The sequence below is a fragment of the Nycticebus coucang genome, chromosome 1 (genome assembly GCF_027406575.1).
Source record: "Nycticebus coucang isolate mNycCou1 chromosome 1, mNycCou1.pri, whole genome shotgun sequence".
NCBI lineage: Eukaryota > Metazoa > Chordata > Mammalia > Primates > Lorisidae > Nycticebus > Nycticebus coucang.
Window position 1 is genome coordinate 32,501,388 of NC_069780.1, and position 16,069 is coordinate 32,517,456.

The following is a 16,069-nucleotide window of genomic DNA, read 5'->3' on the forward strand; positions in this document are numbered from 1 at the left end:
CCTCTGTACTATTCTCGCCTGTTCTTTAAATTGAAAACTCTTCTATAAAATAATAAATTACAGTATACAATTTTTTTTAAAGAGAGACACATATTCTGTATGATGTAAAATAATCTAAATCTGCCAACCCAAGGGCCATCTTTGTTCTGAGACTCATGAATGTCCTTCACTTTAGAGGTTTTTCAAATAATTTTTAAAATTATCTTCTTTACTTTTAATTTAGAAACCTAGCTTCAAAAAAATGCTGTATGTGTAGACTTGATTTTTTAAAACACAAAATTATCAAAATGAACATTATTTACCCCATAAAATGTTTTACTGTGGTGTTACCTACATGGTCTTCTGAGTGTGGTAAAAGCAATTTGTTTACTTCAATACTTACTTTGATATATTGTACTTCTATAGTATTTTTTAAGGTGACACAATGTTGCCAACCAACAATTGTGCAACAATATTTGGGGAAATATTTTATCAAAGGAAGAGGTTATTTTCAGTTTTTTCCTTTAGGCATTAAAAAAAAAAAAAACACGAAGAGTCATCAAAAAATCTGTACATTATTTAATTGCCTAGTTGGTGGTATGATTTAAACACTGCTGAAATGAGAAGTTAACAAATTAATTTGCCAGCATAGAAAACATTACAATAGCTACCTTGCATTGGTTGCCTGTTGTCACTTAGATTTTTAAATATTCATTCTTTTTTTTAATCTTCCCAGGTATTCTGCGAAGCAGATATTATCATTGTTTTATAAAGAAATTGTGGCTCAGAATATATAAATAATTTGAACAAAATCATCCAGCCAGAAAGAGGAGAACCAGGATTTGAACACAGGTCTCTGCCTCAGGCCTCTGTACTGTACTGGTCATACCTTTGGAACTGGATTCAATAATGTGTCTGTTTTTCTCATTTGTTGCATATGTAGAGCTCCTTAGGAAATGTATCTGCTCACATGTGAAAAATTCAAACTCATGATTCTGAAAAACCTTTAATAATTGAGGGAAATACCCACAATGTAAAGTTTTGCATATGACCAGTGAGTATCAATATGTAACTGGTATCTTCTTCTGTGCCAGTCTGAGAAACAAACAATCTCACTGCAAAGTACAACTCCAAGTCTCCCAGACTAATCCCATTAAAGAGAGCTCCACCTTCGTGACCTAATTATCTCCCAAGAGCCCTCTCATCTACAAATATTATTACATTGGGGATGGGTTTCAACATGTGAATTTTGGGTAGACATATACATTTAGTCTTTCAGATGCACATATTTACAAATGTGCGTAGAAAAACAGACTAAAAGGAAATAATTGCATTTAAGTAGCAGTCAGCAGCACAGCATAGAGCCAGCAAGGCCTGTACATGCCACAGCTCTAAGGGAGCTAGTCCCAGGGACTCATGGTGAGTGGGTCTCTGATGTAGATACTCCTTAGGGGAAGGATGAGGATTGGTAGATTTTTATTTGTTTAAAGAGAAGATGTTACACTAATGATTCTATCTAGAATATATTTTGCTTTCTCTCCACTTATAAAGGAAATACCAGACAGCTACCATTGGGGATGAGTCACTCGAAAAAATCCTGTGTACTTTGAAGGTTAACAAGGAAAGACCTCTAACTGCAAAGTGGATTTCTCAAGACTGAAGAGACAGGCATGGTTTTAGGCCATAATGGGCAAAAAGCAAACTGATCTGATCTGAAGATTTTCAGGGGCAGGAGTCCTTTCAAAGAAAATTGATACAGAAGAATAAAGGTGATGGGCACAAACTATCATAAACTTTGAACTCCAATGAGGGCAACCTGGAAATTAAATAATTCATGGACCCATTTTAGGAGTGAAAGCACCAAAAGTAAGACACTCCTGCGATGTTTAAGAGTGGTGGTGGTCAAAAGAGATTCTGGGTATCTAAAGCCAGAGAGGTTAAGGACAGCAACATCAACTGAAGATGGATTAGACACCAAAGCTCTTCCTGCTCGGGTCTGGACATCTAATGGACTCCTAGGAGAGATTGGAGCCCCAGGCAGAAAGATTGAGGAGCAGACAGAAATATGTTTCTCTTACTTGGTAGAAATAAAAGATATGTAACTCTTCACAGTCATTGCTTCTTAATGCCTTTATAAGTTTTCTGCAATGGGTATGCATTACTGTTTTAAACATTAACATTATCTTAATAATACAGCTATTATACTAGATAGTAACATATATAAATTACATTGTAATAGAATAAACTATTGGTTTAGACAAGAAAAATGGAAAAAGCCCAACAGCCCATCAATCCACGATTAGATTAAAAAATTGTGGTATATGTACACCATGGAATATTATGCAGCCTTAAAGAAAGATGGAGACTTTACCTCTTTCATGTTTACATGGATGGAGCTGGAACATATTCTTCTTAGTAAAGTATCTCAAGAATGGAAGAAAAAGTATCCAATGTACTCAGCCCTACTATGAAACTAATTTATGGCTTTCATACGAAAGCTATAACCCAGTTATAACCTAAGAATATGGGGAAGGGGGAGTGGGAGGGGGGAGGATGGGCAGAGGGAGGGTGATTGGTGGGATTACACCTGCGGTGCATCTTACAAGGGTACATGCAAAACTTAGTAAATGTAGAATATAAATATCTTAACACAGTAACTAAGAAAATGCCAGGAAGGCTATGTTAACCAGTGTGATGAAATGTGTCAAACGGTCTATAAAACCAGTGTATGGTGCCTCATGATCGCATTAATGTACACAGCTATAATTTAATAAGAAAAAAAAAAGAAAAGAAAAATGCATTGATACTTTCAATCGAAAAAGATTTCCTATAGAAAATTTCTCTTCAACATGCTAGATGAGAGGAAAAACTCCAAGGGCATAGGAAGAAAAGACAGGTGGAAACCCTCACAGAAAGCCTGTGTGCTCTCACTGCCCATGATGAATGTTACACATCCCTCCTCTTCTAGAGAAAAGGTTTAGGCAGTGAGACTATAAATGCCATTTCTGTTTATTAAATGGTCCTGTTTAAAGTATTTTAGATTTCTTTAAAAATTAATAATAATAACCTCTCTCTTCTTTCCTTGGGTTAATTTGGAAATGTATCTCATTTAGTATGTGTGCCAAAAAGATCATCTTCTTTTTCAAGGAGGAAAAATATGTTCTTGTCGACTTTATCCTAAATCATCTTATGTCAGTTATTCATGTTGGAATCCAGGTGAAACCTGTATGAATTTTTAATTCTTCTGATCCCTGGGGAAATGCCATTTTTTATTAATACTCCATTCAAAAAACTTACCGCCACTTATTTCTCCTTACATGGTATATTTAAATACACATAGAATCTGCACTTAGACTAGGTTTCCAAGAGACATTTAATTTTACACTGACTTCCCTAAAACCATCTAATAGTTTATTTTAACTTCTTTTATGGAGAAGATATTCTGGCAACAAAATGTGTGAATTGTTCTAGAGAAGGAAAACACAATGTTACTGCCATTGAAGAAACATTTTATTACAGAAGCAAAGCATGATTAAAATCTACCACTTACTACTTTACTTTTTTAAAAATTGTGTTTGGCTAAAACCTTTTTATAAGCCAGTACATGGGGGATATGGGAATGCACAGCCTAATCCTTGTTCTCACAATGAGTATTTTTAAGACCTGTGGTAAACTGCTAGTGACTCTCCAGTGTGTGTATATGGAGTAGGGCGGGGAGAGATTTAAAAACAACATCAAAACAAAATGCATCCACTAAACTAAACTCAGAATTGCCTGAACGACCTCATTTCTTTTTCAAGTTTAAACTCTTCTACTCCCATCATGGTGGTAGAAAAAAATAGAGCTTTAATTTAAATTCAAAAATTTATATGTTGGCTTGGCACCTGTAGCTCAGTAGTTAAGGTGCTGGCGACATACACCAAGGCTGGCGGGTTCGAACCCAGCCCAGGTTCAATGACAAAAACAACAATGACAACTGCAGCAACAAAAACAACAACAACAAAAATAGCTGGGCATTGTGATGGGCGGAGCGCCTGTAGTCCCAGCTACTTGGGAGGCTAAGGCAAGAGAATCACTTAAGCCCAAGAGTTTAAGGTTGCTGTGAGCTGTAATGCCATAGCACTCTACGGAGGGTGACATAGTAAAGACTCTGCCTCAAAAAAAAAAAAAAAAAAATTAATATGTTACAACAGATTTGAGAGCAAAGCATTGTAACTAGTCAGACAACTTTCTGTGATCAAACCCACAACTAAGAAAATTAAACTTCCTATAATTTTATAAATTACAGCAGGAATACCTGTAATTATCCACATAAATGATGACGAAAATATTTGCCCTTAAGGGGTTGGATTACATTTGAAGGGAGGCTGCCTTGTTTGCAGTGCTGAAGGAAAAAGGAACCTTCACACACAGGAAAATAATAGCTGTGCATTTTATATGGCACTGAGAAAAAGGATTTTTTAAAAACCTGATAAACAGGACATGGCTGTTTTCTGCAAGGAAATTTAACAAGTCCAACAAAACAAGAAGCCACATGGGACTGATAACACGGCCCTCTGCATACACACCCCTCAACCCTTTCAACCAGATCCTCCAGCACATTAGCTACCAGATAATCATCTAGAGCAAACTAGATCTGGTATTTGTTCTCTTGTGAGTCCAAGTCTGAACTCCTTTCCCCTACAGAACAGGAGAGAGTTCTAAGGACTCTGGAAGATACAGAAGCCTTCGGCCTAGGCAGCCGGCAGCATTAATCCCATAACAGATGACATCCTTCAGTCCAGCAAAATTAGACATGTAAGATGATGGAAATGGCCTGCATTACTCCTGCAACCAGTCATCCAAAATAAACGGGCTCATTTATATATGGCTTTGCTATTTAAGACATATTTGCAAGCAGACAAGCTTGAAGTATAAGTTAGAACATGTCATGTCAAACAACTTAGAGAATCTCAGAACTGATGTTGTTTTCACCCTGAAGGTGCAGTTCACATTCATTATTCTAAATGGAAGATTCATCAGCATTATAAAATCCTGATCCAAGTCTCCCCCATCTGTAAACAAACTATTTCTTCTTTTTTTCCTTGAACAATGCATGGACTCCAGAGAGCGAAGTTTCTCTGTAATACATCATTGCTGAGAATGTTCTTCCCACGTCCTTTCTCGCCATAGTAAGCACCGATTATTTTTATTAAACAAAAAATTTAATAAAAATATTTTTTTAATTGCAGATTAATATGAGGATACAAACAATTAGATTACATGGTCTGTGTTTGTTAGGTGAGGTCCAAGTTGTAGTTGACCCCTTGACCCAGGGGGTGTGCTGTTACGCCCTTACATTGTGCCCATGAGGTGGGAGCTTACCAACCCCCTCCCCCCTCCAACTAGCCACATGTGGAAGACTGAAACCAGACCCATATCTCTCATCACATACGGCACGGATTATTTTGCAGGGTTTTGAGGATATTTACCTACTTGAATCAGAAGGTGATTTTTAAATATTTATCATGTTTTTCATGTAATTCTAATGGGTCACCACATTTCATAAAGAATCCCGGGCTCAGTATCCAACATACTCAATACTACTATGAAACCACACAAACAATATGTGCCCATGCAAGAAAAAAACACAATTAAACCCAAGAGGGAGAAAAAGGGGGGAGGGGAGGGGGTGAGCTCTCACCCAATGAGCACCTCTTGGGGGAGGGGCACAAGTACAACTTGGACTCTACCTAACAAAGGCAAACAAGGTAACCTAATCATCTATACCCTCATATTAATCTAAAATTAAAAAAAAAAAAAAAAGAATCCAGTGCTCTTCAAAACTAAAGTAGTATATTTGGTACAGCTACAAATATAATGCTAGCTTTTTAGCAGAAGTATCATCACACAGAGATATTCCTGGGTAGATTCATTAAATCAGCCACAGGATTAAGAACACATGTCAATGTACCTTAAAAGACAAAATATTATAAATTACCTAGATTATATTCTGTAATTTAACTGAATACTTTCTGAAACTACATATGTCAGTAAAACAATGTTCTATTATTTTACTTTTTCACCTAGTACCTAACAGCACAGTATTGGAAAGTGCACCAAGAAAAAAATAGCAAGTTCTGACTCTACAGCGTTGGGTCTCCCTCTTTGATTTCTTTTCTTTTGTCAAATATCGTGTAATTCTAGGGGCATAACAGTTCCTAGATATGCCTGTGCACCGAGGAGATGCAAGCTATCTGGGAAGGAAAGAAGGGTGGACGGAAGAAGGACCTTCCACCAGGCCCTGCTCCACAGCACTGGAAGGTTCTCCCTGTGATTTTATTTCTAACAACCCAACTACAGCCACCATTTGTCATAAAAATGCATCTGTGTTTAAAATTTTTAGCAATACACAGAAAACTGAAGTGATCTGCAGACCACAAAAGGCTAAAAAATAATACTAGAGAAAAATCTCAATGTAAGAAATAAAATTATTATACATGAAATTATGCAGAGATTTTGAGGTGACCAAAGGAATTCATCCAAAGCCACAATCCTTACAAGTAGATCCTTGTATGATTGCTCCAAAAAGTTACATTCTGAACCTCTGTTGCCTTAACTAACCCCTAAGTCAAAGTTTTTAATTTCCATCGCACACAGCAGAACAGTAGGAATCCTGACAAAATGTTTATAGATGGGCTTTGAGGTTATTTAATAATCACCAGATGTTTCTAACGATGATACATCTAGTACTTGTTTATCGGCTATCATCTCTAGCCTTGGTTCCCAATGATTAAATCTGTCTTAGCAACAGTTAGATAATTTTACTTCTTAATGTGGAATGGCCACAGGGACACTACCTGGTTAACGTGTCTTAATGAATCAGCACATTTTCATCTCTGGCAGGTGACTAACAATTATCCTCAGGCAGTAATTGCAATGTTCTCTCCCTTTACCAAAAAGACATTGTTCCACCTTCCTGTCCCATCGGAAAGGAGCATGGTGTAACAGAAACAAGGAAAGGCATAATAATCTGCCCCTCTTTGTTAAATGTGCCTCTGAATCATTCTGTACATATCCCTACATCCTTTTATTTGTAAGTAAGGAAGCCACAATGGACTATAGGTGCTAACTAATTGATGGCAATGGTGGCCATATTCCTTAGATCTTTGGATCTAGAAAATATCACAAAGTAATTGAAATTGACAATAAGGAAACAAACCTCAAAAAAGTCAAACTTCAACCAATTTATATAATCACTAGAAATTAGCAACAAGTTATAGAGAAAAAGATAAAAGCAATTTCACCACCCCATCAATGATAAATGCCCATTCTCATTTATATTCATTAATTAGGAACATACCTGATTAAACTCTCAAAGACCCTTTCTTTGCAGCACTTGCCTTAAAAGGACTATTTTTCTTTTTCAAAATATTACAGCATGTTCTAAACTGGCCCAAAGATTATTTTATTTTAATGATTAAATGTATTTTAAGACAGAGTTAAAAGAACACTTTAAGTACAGCATAGTGAAACAGTCTGGCAAATTCTACGTATAAGAGATCAGATGGCATTCCAAACACAATTGATCGCCATTGTGTCATAACTAGACATGGGGTGCCAAGGATGTATACGTTGTCTGAATGTTCACAAATCATTTAAGGGCATGGTCTGGAGGAATTCGGCACTGCCAGGTTGTATAAAATACATCCATCTCCTTAACTCAAATTGGATGAAATTTTTGAGACATGTAGGCTGCTTGCTGTAGGATAGAACTGACTTCCAGTGAATAAATAGGCCCACTATTTGTTTATTTTGCTAAATAGGTTGCAAAAGTCTTCTCTGTAAGGCCTATTTAGCAAACATTTTTTTTTAAGACATGAAACTAGACTACCATAAAATTTTTCATCAACATAATACAGTCTAAAACCCTAGGAACATCCTATGGTTTATGACAACACCACACCCAATTCATTAACAAGAGACTCATATTAAATACTACATTCTTGCTGATACAGCCTAAACTTCTAAATCAGCCAAAATGGCCTTGAAGACTTTGCTGCCAATTCAGTTTTTCTCCTCCTCTGTGGAAGACTATAGACTTCTCACCAATGACTAATGCGTCCTGTTCCTCCTATCAGACCTTCTTTGTATGGGATAGCGACGTACTCATGTCCGGGAGGTGATTAACCCCCCATTCTAAGGCAGTCACTGCAATGTTCTCTCCCTTTACTGAATAGACATTTTTCGACCCTCCTTTACAACTAGGAGCAATATTCCCTGATGAAAGGAAAAACAGTATTCAAGCCACTGTTAGTCTTGTTTTCTGGCACCTACAGCCAAAGCTTCCTGACGGCTTCTGCTTCCTGCCTGTAGTGCAGCCCCTTTGGATCTTTATTAGGGACCCAAATACCACACACTTTCCTATCTTCATATCATTTTCTACCTAGTTTTGCATAATTGTATTTATTAAATTTTACATTACAAATAATATGAACTCGTTGATAAAATTTTACATTGAAATAAATGAGTCCATTACTGGATCAACCAACCAAAAATCATTCACTGTCTACCTATATGTAGGACACAGTGTTACAGTTACATGTTGAGCTTTCATTTAATCATTCTATCCATTCCCAAATGACAATTTCTTGTGCTTTATTTTTCTAAAGAAACAAAAGACTTCAAAACTAGTTTGAAATACAGGTTTGAAATAGAGGACAGGAACCAGCTCTTGTGCTGTGTTTTATAAGAAGTCTATCTCACTGCCGGGGCTCAATAAATATTAAATTATAATAATGCTACTGTGAGTGCCACTTAGGTTCCCTGACACTGTGACAACTTTCCACACAGTTTTTGATGGGTGTGAGATCCTATAACAAAATTGTTTTTATGGAATTAGATGCAGTTTATCAGAAAGCTTACCCAGGTCTTTTTAGGACTGTGTTCTGCTCAAGTAAAGTGTTTTAAAATTGTATGTTGGTGTGATTCGACTGCAGGAGAATAAGCTTCATAATTTACTATAATAAATCATTTCCCCCAAACATTATCAGATTTCAATTATTATCAATTCTAAAAAAATGAATCATTCTTCCTTATAGGAAAACCAAAGGAGGGCAAAAAGATTTTTAAAATACAAAACTAAGCTTAAATCATAGGTCTACTTAAAAGCATTCCTGGGAGATTTTCTTTCGATCGTTTTTGAACCTATTGCATTTAGAAGAAGCATATAATAAAGAAAAAGACATTTCAAACTCATTCACGTAACTATTAAAGGGCACGGTCAAAAGTTCTGAGGTAATTCAGCTGGCAACTGTCATACTGCAGAACTTCCAACGAAGTATTTATGCTTCAAGAAATTTCGCTTGAATTTGCCTTAGCTTATCAACCCATGAAGTGATTAAGGGAATGAAAGCACACTTAGTGGCTGTTGAAGAGTCTCTTCGTCCACTCTATTTCTGAAACTCTACACCTACTTTTTCTTTGCTTACTTTACTGTGTCTTCATAATCAGCCCTTCGGCTAACGTCGGAGAGGAATGCCTTCCTGGAAGAACTCTCCCAAAAGTGTGGAGAAGTTCTTTGGGATGGAATAGTATCCATTCTAATCTGCCTTTACTCTTGGACAGTTATCCCAGAGAAAGGAAAATGTATGTTCCTGCAGAAGCATTTCTAGTAATACTGATGGCAGCTTATGACGAATAGCCAAAAAAATGGAAAATGCTCAGATGTCCTGCAGGGTAAATAAACAAACTGCAAATCATCCAGACCAGAGACTACTACTCAACAATGACAAGAATACACTATTGGACCACTCAGCAATCTAGATGTCTCCCGAGAATCACACCAAATAATAAAAGCATTACCAAGGGTTACAGATCGTATCATTCCTTTTATATAATGTTCTTGAAATGACAAAGTCATAGAAATTAGAACCAATTGGTGGCCTTCAGAGGTTTAGAAAGACAGAGAAGCAGGTGTGGGAATAAAGGCAATGATGAGAATGGTCACAGCCTCTTCACTGTATCAATGTCAATATTCTGCTTGTGAGATGGTATTATCATTCTGTACAATATCACCCACAGGGAAAACTAGGTAAATAATCTCTATATACTATTTCTTACAACCGCATATGAATCTACAATGATCTCAAAATAAAAAAATTTACTTCCCAGAAACTATCTTTGTGTCCTGTTAGCCCTTGGAACCTCTTTTAAACTATTTGCAGTCTGTGTGGCTCAGATGGCCAGGGCCAACTCTGGGCTTTGTGGGTGGACATGTAATACGGATCTGGTCAATGTGCAGAAACCATCTTTTTGACCATAGTGATAGGTGCAAAATGATCATATAATTCAAGTTGGTCCAGTGATGCTCAAACTTAGGGGGTTTACTGAACCGTGGGGAGAGCGCTGCTCTTTTTACTAAGGTTGCTAAGTTTTGTCCATGAAAAGCTCCAACCCAGAGGGTCCACCACATCAAGTGACCCAGTGAGAGTGTGAAGTCAGTGCAGAGGCGAGCACAGCCAAAAAATGGGAAGACTTAGATCCACGACAACATTTGTTCCCTTGGATTCAACTGTATCTAAAGCTAGCATGTTCCCTTGACTTTTCAGTTACAGCAATCAAAAAAATTCCTTCTTTGCTTAAGTTGTTTTAAAAGTTGGTTTTATTTTAAAGATGAGGTCTCACTGTCACCCAAGCTGGAGTGCACTGGGATGATCAAAGCTCATTCCAGCCTCCAACTCCTGGGTCCAAGGGATTCTTCTACTTCAGCCTCCCAAACATATTTGGCTAATTTGGGGGGGATGGGGGGTCGTAGAGATACGGGTCTCACTATGTTGCTCAGGCTAGTCTCAAATACCTGGCCTCAAGGGAGCCTTCCAACTCAGCCTCCCAAAGTGCTGGCATTACAGGTGTGAACAATTATCATGCTAGGCTTAAATAATAATAAAAGCTTAGTTTAGGAAGATCTTTAGTGAAAATTAGAACCACATTCAGTATATAACACAGGTATGCCCATAAACAACATAGTAGAGTTTCAATTACTTTGCACTATAACAAAAATACTTTATTATTCCACCAGCAAGAATCTTGGTGTCCCAGAGGGAGGGGAAGGGGGGGAGGATGGGCAGAGAGAGGGTGATAGGTGGGATTACACCTGCAGTGCATCTTACAAGGGTACATGTGAAACTTAGTAAATGTAGAATATAACTGTCTTAACACAACAACTAAGAAAATGCCAGGAAGGCCATATTAACCAGTGTGATGAAAATGTGTCAAACTGTTTATAAAACCAATGTATGGCGCCCCATGATTGCATTAATGTACACAGCTATGATTTAAAATAAAAAAATAATAAAATAAAAAACTAAGGAAAAAAAGGATCTTGATGTCCCATTAATTTTAGAAAACAGTCTGTTTGGTGTATGCTGCATTTTTTTTTTACCCATTTTTCTGTGTACATTCATATTGACTTGTGAGAGATGTCTATATATGAAGAGTAGTAGGCCTGTGTTTACATGTACATGGAAAATACTTTTTCCTTTGGGCCATTTGTTTCCTAAACCCATTCAGACTGTTTTTTTCTATATAGATATATTTAAACCTTTTTATATAGTTACATTCATCAATCTTTTTTATTGTTTCGATCTTTCGTGTCATGCTTAGAAAGTTCTTTACCACCCTAATATGCTTAAAATAAACCCATAATTTCTTCAGTTACTTTTATGGTTTCTTTTTTAAAATATATGTAAAAAACCATAAGAATAACATTTTTCCCAAATGGTTACACATTGGCCATTTATTCACTAATATATTTTCCTCCCGTGATTCAAAATGTTAACTTTCTCATGTGCTAAATCCCTAAACATAGTTGAATTGAGGCTGGACATTTTGTTTCTCAAACATCTATTGGTCACTAAACATAAAATGTCCAATTTCAAATCCAAGTTTAGTTTATTCCATCTCAAAAGAGGAGCAATCCAATTAAAGTAATCACCTATACTATCGCTGTTAGCTTTTTGAAGAAGCCTGGAGAGTAAGTGGCAATGAAATTGTGAAAGGTATTTTCCAAAGCTTGTTAAGAATTGAATTTTTTTCCTTTTAAGAAGAGGTCCAAAGCCTGGAAGTAGTAATGGTTTGTTGGTGCAAGGTCTGGTGAATATAGTGGATGATAGGAAGTTTCTAAGTCCAGCTTTTGTAGTTTGAATAGTAGTGTTTGTGTGACATGTGGTCCAGCATTGACTTGCAAGAGGATTGGCCTGTCTCTACTGACAAATCTGAGCTGCTTAATCACAAGCATCCTCATCATTTCATCCAAATTTTTGCAGTAGACATCTGCTATAATCGACTGACCAGGTTCCATGAAGCCGTGGTGGACAATATGAGTGCTAGACTACCAAACACACACCGTTAGCTTTTTCTGATGAATATTCAGTTTTGGACTGATTCCAGAACTTCAACTTTATCCACCCATTGTGCCAAATGCTTTCAATTGTCAAAAATTATCCATTTTTCATCACATGTAACAATGCTGTGTAGAAATGGTTCCCCTTAATGTCAAGCCTCCAGACTATTTCTCTTCTGATGCTCATTTAATTCATGCAGAACCTATTATCCAGCTTCTTTACCTTGCCAATTTATTTTAAATGGTCCAGCATTGTTGGAATGGTAATGTCAAACCTTGCTGTAATTCAAGTATAGGTTGAGATGGATTCGCTTCCACTACAGCTTCTGTTCCTCATTATCCACTTTGGTCTCAGGCCACCCACACGGCTCATTTTCAAGACTAAACTCACCCAGAACTTCTCAAACCATCAACGTACTGTGTGTTCATTAGTCACAACCTTCCCAAACACTTCGTTGATGTTTCGAGCTGTTCTGCCCTGCACTGGTTCCACAATAGAACTCACATTCAAAAATAGCACAAATTATGGACTTATTCATGGTTTTGCAAAAATTGCTCTAAAAAAAATTGGAAGGATAGTCACAAACCAAGATGTGTTTTTTGTGACGTCAGTTGAAATGACTTTTAGAGATGTCACCTTTGGAATTAAAAGTAAGCAATATGTTCATTAAGAAATTGTTTTGTTTTACAATCCAGGTAGTCATTAAAATTTTTATCTTTATAAAATGTTATTTAAAATTTTTTTTAACAATTATAAAATAATTTTAGGAAGCATGAAGAAGGAAGATGGTGAATTTTTTTATTTTATTTTTTATTTTTTATTAAATCATAGCTGTATACATTGATATAATCATGGGGCATCATTCACTAGTTTCAAGGTCTCTGATTAGTACTTTGAGTCCAGTCCAAATTATGTTTTATGAGGTCAAAGTAAAGAAAAAAACATGACAGTCCAGAATCATCCCATTTAAGAAAAAGGAAAACTCAGAAAAGAACTTAAACTCAGAATCTAGCCTGCACTTGTCAGTGATAGAATATTAAACTTAGAAGTCCCTGAAGACGTCACCATGTTGACAGAATTCAATATCGTGGTGGAGTCTACACAAACACAGCGAACAAAAAAAATTGTACAATCAAATTACACTTGTAAAATTTAACACTTAGTAATAGAAATGTATAACATATAGAAACAACTCTTACCATTTATGCAACACATATCATTTCCTAGGCACTGCGCTAGATATTTTACGATCGTGATTCCCAATTCTAAAAACCATTTTTAGGTAGATGGCTAAAGCTGGTTTTTTGTTTTTGTTTTTTGTTTTAGTTTTGTGTTTTTTAAAACAGAAAAAGAAACTGGAGCTTATTAAAGCTGATGACTCATCCAAGGCCATACAACTGGTAGGTGGTAGAATTGGGGGGTGAAGCTGTTTTGCTTCCACACCACAAAGCACTTACTGTAGAGAAAAACAGCTTAACAAATGGCTCTTGCTATTTAGACTAATTTCCATTTTTAAAATCCCAGACACACCTGCTAGATCCAATATGGTGATATCTACCTTTCATGATATTAACAAAGAACAGAAAAAAATCTATTATGTTCTTATCATGAGTTTGGAAACAAAGTGGTATCATAGATAACAATAAAAAGCTATTCTTGTCCTCATGTCCAAAGAATCATATCTGTCACTCAGAACAGGAAGTCCTCTGATTTGAATATAAAACAGAATCTACTAGCCACAAATACAAAATATAAAACAATCTACTAGCCACAAAAACATGTTAGAAAGCTGTTGATCTGAAACCCCATTTTTGAGGCATTTCTGAATAGTAAGAATCTAGCCTGCAATTGTCAGTGATAGAATATTAAACTTAGAAGTCCCTGAAGATGTCACCATGTTGACAGAATTCAACATCGTGGTGGAGTCTACACAAACACAGCGAACAAAGCATGGCCCCTGCACACAGCCCGCTGTACAGTCCTTGCAATGACCTCTCTTTAAGTCAGTGTCTCGCGCCCACTGTCTGCTTGATGAAATACCACAATCACCATCCAGTCTACTTTCCTACAGTCACATGTAGACAGTGCTACCACCCCAAAACCCAAGGGACATCTGCCATGGAGCACACAGCCACTCCCTAGGACTGAGAAGTATTTTCAGTGATTCATTGCAGACCAGATTTCAACATGTTTCCCATGCAGGAAGGACTGCTGTGCTCCAGGCTTTCTCCACACTTTATACTTGGCATAGGTTGTAGGTAATACAGAACTGTGCTGCACCCGAAACTTGTTGGTCTTAGTGAATTTTCCAAAGCAGCAGCCCAGCAACACCAGCTTGTCCCCAGAGATACCAGCAACCAACTTCAGAATCTTCTCACTCACGTAGTACACTCAGTGGTTGTACAGCTTGAAACAGCACGTCCCATCAGCCTGTTGGCCAAGAGCTAAAGATTCTTCCCAATACAGTCCATGATCTTCTCGAACATTACATGTTTCAAAGTCTACATTTTCAAAGTCCACATTTTCCCACTCGAAAATGTGCATTTGAAAGAATGGGGATGTACTGTTACAGTAAAAATAAAAAGAAGCATCAAAGTGAAATGTCAGGGATAGCAACTGTCAAACTTAGTACTTAAGGAAACCGGACATTTCATACTTAATAACTTGATTTCTTAGCTAGTGCTTACAATAATTTCAGCAATTTTATTATACATTATAACATTTAGTAAGGCAAGTTTCCTTCTTAATATTTTGGTGGGAATGCAAATTAATACATTCCTTTTGGAAAGATGTTTGGAGAACACTTAAGAGATCTAAAAATAAACCTGCCATTCAATCCTATAATTCCTCTATTAGGTACATACCCAGAAGACCAAAAATCACATTATAACAGATATTTATACCAGAATGTTTATTGCAGCCCAATTCATAATTGCTAAGTCATGGAAAAAACCCAAGTGCCCATTGATCCACAAATGGATTAATAAATTGTGGTATATGTACACCATGGAATATTATGCAGCCTTAAAGAAAGACGGAGACTTTACCTCTTTCATGGTTACATGGATGGAGCTGGAACATAGTCTTCTTAGTGAAGTATCTCAAGAATGGAAGAAAAAGTATCCAATGTACTCAGCCCTACTATGAAACTAACTTATGGCTTTCATATGAAAGCTATAACCCAGTTATAACCTAAGAATATGGGGAAGTGGGGGAAGGATGGAAGGAGGGAGGGTGATTGGTGCATCTTACAAGGGTACATGAGAAACTTACGAAATGTAGAATATAAATGTCTTAACACAATAACTAAAAAAATGCCAGGAAGGCTATATTAACCAGTGCGATGAAAATGTGTCAAACGGTCTATAAAACCAGCGTATGGTGCCCCATGATTGCATTAATGTACACAGCTATGATTTAATAAAAAATAAAGCTGTTGAGAAAAGTAAAAAAAAATTTTTTTCAGAATTCTAGCTGTTCTTGAATGTTTATTTCTCATAATGAAAGTTAGAATCATTTTGTCAAGTACCTCACCAAACTTCACCACAACAAATGGGTATTTTGATTGATAATCACAACATGTATAAACTTAAACAGACTTGACCCCTCAACAAAAGAAAAAAAATTATGACTACTTTTTCTAAGTTATGTTTATTCATTCAAATCTTTTGCCATGTTCTCAACTCTGTCAAAGTATCATGTAGAAT

The 16,069-nt window shown here is 36.6% G+C and overlaps 1 pseudogene; it reads right to left on the bottom strand.

The window, feature by feature from the left end:
• Window positions 1-14,360: 14,360 nt before the first annotated feature.
• On the bottom strand, window positions 14,361-14,848 carry LOC128590160 (60S ribosome subunit biogenesis protein NIP7 homolog; annotated as a pseudogene).
• Window positions 14,849-16,069: the final 1,221 nt, after the last annotated feature.